At 36.8% G+C, this 7,508-nt stretch overlaps 1 pseudogene; it reads left to right on the top strand.

The window, feature by feature from the left end:
* Nucleotides 1-5,230: 5,230 nt before the first annotated feature.
* On the top strand, nucleotides 5,231-5,335 carry LOC118452823 (annotated as a pseudogene).
* Nucleotides 5,336-7,508: the final 2,173 nt, after the last annotated feature.

Raw genomic sequence — 7,508 nt, 5'->3', positions numbered from 1 at the left:
ATTCTATGATTCTATGATTCTATGATTCTATGATTCTATGATTCTATGATTCTATGATTCTATGATTCTATGATTCTATGATTCTATGATTCTATGATTCTATGATTCTATGATTCTATGATTCTATGATTCTATGATTCTATGATTCTATGATTCTATGATTCTATGATTCTATGATTCTATGATTCTAAAACACAGTCAGTCTGTTCTATAAGGGACTATCACTGAGCAGTGTGGATGATCTACCCTTTCTGGCATGAGAACCACAGATTGTTTTCTGAGTGGATATCTTTTATAGTGTAGATCTACCAAAGCACTCTCAGAGCTAAGACTATATGACAGTTTTCATCTTGAGACTGACAAAATTACTTTTCATTTTTCACTTTTGCCTTCTTTTTTTAAATTAACTAGTTGGGGGAAAATATATATATATATGTATGTACATAACAAAAAAGTATTAAGAACTGAGTCCCATGGAGCATCTGCATTCAGGCAACAAAGGATATGCTTGGTGTATATGGTTTATTTCTCTTTAGCAAGATCTTTTCTTCAGAAAACTAAAGAAACAGAAGAGGCTTTCTTAAATGAGCACTTTTTTTTTCACTAACTTTACTTCATGTAATGGAAAAAGAAACAAAAGTAAATGCTACATAATTTGGCTAGTTTAATCTTTTGTCTACATGCAAATAGCTCAACAAATCTATGGTATAAGAAAGAATATACATCTGGTTTATATGGAAGTAAGTTTGCTTAGTTGTTCATGGAAATTTTATTAGTATGGTCTTTCCTAGCCTCAAAAGAAAAACAGGATCTTTAATAAAAGTCAACTTTCTCCTATTAAGTTGGATTTAAAAGAAAATGTAATTTGTAGAAATAAACTTTCTTTATTAATGATGACAAAACTCTGTATGTATGAAGAGAATTTAGGTCATTCTTTTGTGTCCTGTTATTAATATAACTTTTAAAAATATGAGAGTTGGTTTTTATCACATTACCACTGAAAACAGTACTTTTAGAGCAGGACAGTATGAGTCACCATGTAAGGAAAATATGATGAAGGAGGAAAAGGATATTATCTATATTAAAAAAAATATATCAAGCCTTTAAAGAAGTATATCCATATAAGAAGAGCAGGATATGTACAACTTACTGATTCTCAGCTATGATTTATAACCTGTTAGGAATTGAACTGTTGGTCTTGTTCTCAGTAGGACCGATTCAAATTGAGATGAAGGGACTAGGAATTCCTCTACCCCTTTCATGGATGAAATGTGCTCAGTAAGGAACAAAGAGAAGCAAACAGAAAAATCTTGTGGCATAAAATGTTTCCTCTTGCAAGAAGACCTTGTCATTGATCCAACTTAGTACTGGCCATTTAATGGTTTTTCTGTTTAGTAAGGGTGCAAGTCATAAGAAACTAAGGATAAGTATCTAAACATTAGATACCTAAAAATTAGAAATTTAAGTTTGAACAAATTTATGTAGGTTCCCCATAATAGGCAACTCTAAAAGGCAATTCACCTCATGATAAAATAGAAAGAGATATAAGAACAATCCCTACTAATTTTTCTTCACTCACTACACAGGAAACCTAGGGAGATGAGCTCAGAGTTCAACACTTAGATATCTACATTTGGGAGATAGAAATCCAACTCTAAATTACAACCCACTATGGCCATATATGGACTTTTGTATACGGGTTAATTCAAGAATGAATGTTTAACATCTGGTGCAAGCATATACAAGATTTTTCTCATAGAGTTACACACACATACTTCTGTTATTTCCTTAAATCACAAAATGTGAGTGGCAAAGGTCTAGAAGGTACAGATCAGACTCATAGCTACATGACAGCTGCTGCTGATATTTCTATCAACACAAAGAAGTCATAAACTTGGCTTTACAGGTTGGCTAATCCAGGTATATGGCTACTTTGCATTGCTGAACTGGAACAAAGCATCTAGAAGGTACCACTATGTCTGGTCGTCAGATAGTAGATGTATAAACTGCAACACTGGGTAATGGTAACTCACCCAGTTCATTGTCCAGCTTCCCTCTCTAGTGTTAGCATGTGACCAAAAAGTTATTGCAGTTCTCAATTCTAATTCATTTCATCTGTTGTTTTGACATAATTCAATTATTTTTTAGCTACGTTGCACTTCACTGGATAGTTAGAAATATGATCTTTCTGAGTAAGAGAGGTGCCAAGCCTCTTCTAGTACTGGAAGGGGTATGGCTGTTACCTACATCATGCCAAACCAATTACATATGAAAATCAATTCCTTAGCCTGCAATACTGTAATAAAATCTACATGTAAAGAATCACATAACCATACAGACTACATTTAGCATCAAGGTTCAAATCTTTGTCAGAATTACTGTATCTGAATTGATAGTGTATGGAAAAGTAAATATCATAAGTTAGAATGCTTTGAACAGTGAATCTGTGAAACTTTTTGCAACCTCTTACCTAGCAAATTCAATAACTCGCTTTAGTGATGAAGAAACATGACTAAGATTATGCTGCAGGCTGACATAGTATGTGCATGTATTTTCCCTTTCTCAGAGCAATATAAGAAAACGTATTAGCTTTCAGCCCATGAAAACCGAGCAGTCCAATAAGGGAAAGTGGCCTATTGACAAATCTATTTTATAAAAGAAAGTCTTTGAATTAGCAGCCTTCTGGGAAATATCACTGCAAATTATTCAACCACTGAACTTGTGTTGAACTATTTTCCTTTTCCTTCCCTTTGAAGGATTTTGCAGAAGCTCAAGAAAAAGTCAAACTTCCTTGCTCCTGAATAATGAATGCTGACTGTTCTTCACTCCAGTAAACACTGCATTTTTCTAAAGAAAGAGAACAGCTGGTGCATGAAATCAAGCTTACTCGCACATTTCAAGAAAACTTTTCTCAAGATATATCTTTAGATAAACATCAGTTTACAATCCTTTTCTGCATGAATATGAAACCTATTAAACAGTAAAGGCAGGAATATTTGTTTTGTGAGTGTGAGGTGGTGTGTTCGGCCTAGCAGAAAGGCTTCTTAACCCTCTAGGCTCCCACAGGCCTGTGGAATAAAAGTGGGTTGTGCATCAGTGGTTTTCTGTGGGCTCCCAGACCATGTCAAACAGCCTATGACATGCTCTTCATTCAGTATATGGGAAATATCGCTTTGCAACCTGGTGCCAGGAAAGGACCATAACTTGGAGAGGAGAATATGGGGGCTTAAAGATGGCAACAGTAAATGTACATTCCACGGAGTGGTTAATGGTCAAGAAAATCAGGGGTTCACTGAGGCAAGACAGAGAGGAATGTCCAACTTGTTCTTTTGATTGATGGTCAGCAGAATGCCAAGGATCAAGAGAAAATAAGCACAAAAAGACATTTCAGTAGGCAAAACAAGGCATTAATAGTGAATATTATGCCTAACACTGATGATGATTTATAGTCTGGCTTGCAGACAAAACCACCAATCTGGTACTGCTAATAACACGAGAGGCATGGAAAACTCCAAGGCCTTTTTCAGAAATGATAGAGTACACAACAGCCGCAAAGTTTCTTTTGGAGGTTTGTTTCCCTTTCAGAATCTCCTGTAATCATTCAATTTGCAAGGCCATCAATCCAGAAAAAGTTCTAAGGTGCCAGTTTAAGACTGAAACTGAAAATATTTCTGGTCAAGAAATACAGTTCTAGCTTCTTGCGTGAGGCAGAGTAAATCTAACTTCATGATGTGAAGTAATTGGGTATGAGGCGCTTACACCTATAGAAAAACATTTGTATGACAGGTTTATGTTCTGACAGTAAATATATGACAAAAACTTTTTTTCAGGGAGCATATGGTTTATACATGATAATTTATTTTTCTAAAAAGGAATTGATTTCAAACTTTAATATCTCTGTTTTTTTCTTAACTGTGACAACATGTGCACTATAAAATGTCCTGCTCAGCAGCTCAGTTCTTCCTTTGCCCAAGGAGGTTTGAATAGTAGTCTCTCAGCGTACAAAATATCCCAACTGTCAGGTAACAGAGTCATTCTATTATATGTTATCTCAACTTGTGTTTAAGTAATTTATAAAAAGTTACTGCAGGCAGAGAGATTGAGGGAGACACTTGAAAATACTCCTGATGATTGGGTAATTTACCTGCAAGGTTATTTATGCTGTTTCAATCCCCATTCTGAACTGGACAAAGATGTGAACAGTTAGGCTACAAGATATTCTTGGGAAACTTATTTCAACCTTTCCTGTTGACACTGTTCCACTTTAGATTAGATAAAATGCTCAAAATGTCATTGAGATGGAGAACAAGAATAGCCCTCCAGCCTTCTATCTAAGATACTCTCCCAGGAGATGGGAACACGTGGACCGCCTCTCTCCAGTAAATATTTATTGAGTATATGCCGTGGAACAGTGTCAACATGAGACATTGAGTGAGCCCTTTTATGTTAGTTTAAAGTTAAGGGCAAGCATTTAGAAGTGTGAGATGTGAGTTTGAAACCATTCATGCAGAGGGCTGAACTGAATCTAAGTTTTTCACATCCTGCATGATGCTGCTTGATTCCCTAAGCATTTGAGAACTTCCTCTTCTAGGTGCTTGAGTTTTGGACTGGATTTTTTTTTCTTTTTAGTAGCATAAATTGCCATGATTTCTTCATGGACATATTTACCAGTAACATTACATGACCTCCACAACTGAAAAGTTATGTTGAGTTCCTTGTTGCAGCACCTGAATATCCAAAACAACAGCAATGTATATTCATTAAAAAGATAATGGATCAGTTAGTTTTATTAAACTAAAATAAACTAATTTCACTGATTTTTTTAAGAGAGTATTCATAGATGATACCAAATTATAGGGGAAACACCTGATAAACTGGAGTGCAGGGCTTCTATTCATAGAGTACTCAACAGATTGCAGAAATGGGCTGACAGGAACCTCATAAAGTTTAATAAAAGCAAATGCAGGGTCCTGAATCTGAGAAGGCAGAACCCTCAACATCTGTAGAGCTAGAAAGCAGTTTTAAATAAAGCCACTTGGGCTGTACTAGCAAAAGTGCATCCAACAGGTTGAAAAAAGTGGTTGCTTCAATGTATTCAGCATATGTGAGTCTGTATCTTCAATACTGTGTGTAGTTTTGGGGTCCCCAGTATGGAAAGGACATGGATGTACTGGAACAGGGAGGCCACCTTAGCTAATCAGGCTACAGCTCAGGACACAGGACGGAGGGCATACTTACCTGGCAGGGGAGACACCATGATCAGGCAGGTGGTTTTCCCAGGGCGAGGCTCATCCCCTGCACAATTTTTTTTTTTTTGTTGCATTGCTGGAGCATGTCCAGAGGAGAGCAACCAAGCTGGTGAGGGGTCTGGAGCACAAGTCATACGAGGAACGGCTGAGGGAACTGGGGTTGTTTAGTCTGGAGAAGAGGAGGCTGAGGGGAGACCTGATCGCCCTCTACAGCTACCTGAAAGGAGGCTGTAGTGAGGAGGGGGTCGGCCTCTTCTCCCTGGTAACAGATGATAGGACGAGGGGGAATGGTTTGAAGCTGCGCCAGGGCAGGTTTAGGTTAGATATTAGGAAAAACTTCTTCACTGAAAGGGTTGTCAGGCTCTGGAATGGGCTGCCCAGGGAGGTGGTAGAGTCCCCATCCTTGGAGGTATTTAAAAGAAGGATAGATGAGGTGCTTAGGGACATGGTTTAGTGGTCGGGTGGCAGGGTTAGGTTAAAGGTTGGACTCGATGATCTTAAAGGTCTTTTCCAACCAAAGCGATTCTATGATCTATGATTCTATGATTCTATGAGGGCTGGGCCTGTTCAGCCTGGAGAAGAACAAGGTCAAAGGAGACCTTATGGCTCTCTGCAACTACCTACAAGGGTGTGGAGAGAAGATGGAGCTGGACTCTTCTCAGAGGTGCACAGCAAGAGAAGAGGAGGAAATGGACAGAAGCTGGACCAAGAGAAATTCTGATTATATGTAAGGAATCTTTAATTCACAGAGATGATTTTCAAATGGGTTGTCCAAATAAATTGTGGAATATCTGTCACTGGAGATATTTAGAACTTCACTGTATGTGGTCCAAGCAATCTAAGTGGGTCCTGTTGTGAGCAGGAGGCTGGACCCAATGACTTCCAGAGGTCTCTTCTGACCTCAGTCAGTTTATGCCTCTGGCATTTTATTTTCCAATATAAAGAATTGTAGGCAGTGATTTAGTAAGGGCACTATTTATATTTCCTTGCTATTCTTTAAGAATATAATTGCTAAGCTTTAAAATTATTGGTCAATGTAAAACATTCTTTTTCTACTTTATAATAGTTGTCTTTGGTCCTCTCCTTGTTCACCTTCTACATTCTCCAACAAATACACTAAGAATATTCTGTATTTTCTTATGTACATCTAGTATCTTCACATTAATTAGGGTAATAACCAGTATGGCTTGTATTACATTATATCCCTTGCTTCATCCTTCTGTCCTTCCACCAAACTGCTGCAAAATTCCTAGTGTTCCTAAAAATCAGATATATCCTTACTCTCTTCTAAACACAAAATCCTGGTCTCCCTTTTGCACAATTTTGTTTTCAAGATCTTTAACTTAAATAGATTTGAAATATATGTATTTTTAAACTGAGAAAAATGAATAAGTGTGTTTAAGAGAAAAAGAGAGATAAATTTGTGATTTATCACCAGTCGACTGAAACACACAATTCTCAAGTCATGGTGGGATAACTTTGTTTCGCTACTATTCAGACATTAATACAAAAATAGATGATCCCTACTTTCAGTTATGCACAAATAGCTATGTATATGTACATATGTTCAATCACACAAGTATATGTACATATAAAAATTTCAGAGAAAAATGAGCCTCTCAAATAGTAGTAGTAAATGTGAACGCTGGTGATTTATTTGAGTTTTATGTGAATAATTTTCCATTTGGCTTTTATATTGGAGAAAATGTGTTTACATTGGCAACACTTCTTTGCATGTACTGAGCTTCTGAAATTAAGAGGCCCTTTTAAAAAGGTTACACTTGAAAAGCTTTTTGCTCTTACATGTATAGTTTCAAAGGGGAAAAGCATTGTGTTCCATCAGGACCTCTCACACAGGTATTTTACCTTAGGTTCTATCACTTGTTTTATATTTGGAAAGTATCACAGAAATGTCATTCCACTGTTTTTCATTCTGTTTTGTAACTCTGTATCCAGGAGAAGCAACAGCCTTTAAAGTACTTCAGTGTTACTGTCCCTCAGATTTCTCTTCTGCTGAACATGAAATTTTCAGCCTTGCATTATGGACCAGTTATATATTATTCCTTCAGCTTGAAAAATCACCTAGCATGTTAGTACAGTATGTTATTTCCAGACCTATTTCTGAATTTAAATTGCTCTGAATCTTGCTGTATTATAATTTATTATATTGTCTCAGCTCACTAAGAGGGAAAAGTGAGCAACCAGAGAGAGGAACATTGGACCTAGAGCTAAATCCAGAAGTAAATTGAAAGAGTGCGG

This window comes from Egretta garzetta, unplaced genomic scaffold (assembly GCF_000687185.1).
Source record: "Egretta garzetta isolate BGI_Z169 unplaced genomic scaffold, ASM68718v1 scaffold808, whole genome shotgun sequence".
Lineage (NCBI taxonomy): Eukaryota > Metazoa > Chordata > Aves > Pelecaniformes > Ardeidae > Egretta > Egretta garzetta.
This window is presented reverse-complemented; position numbering and strand designations above follow the sequence as displayed.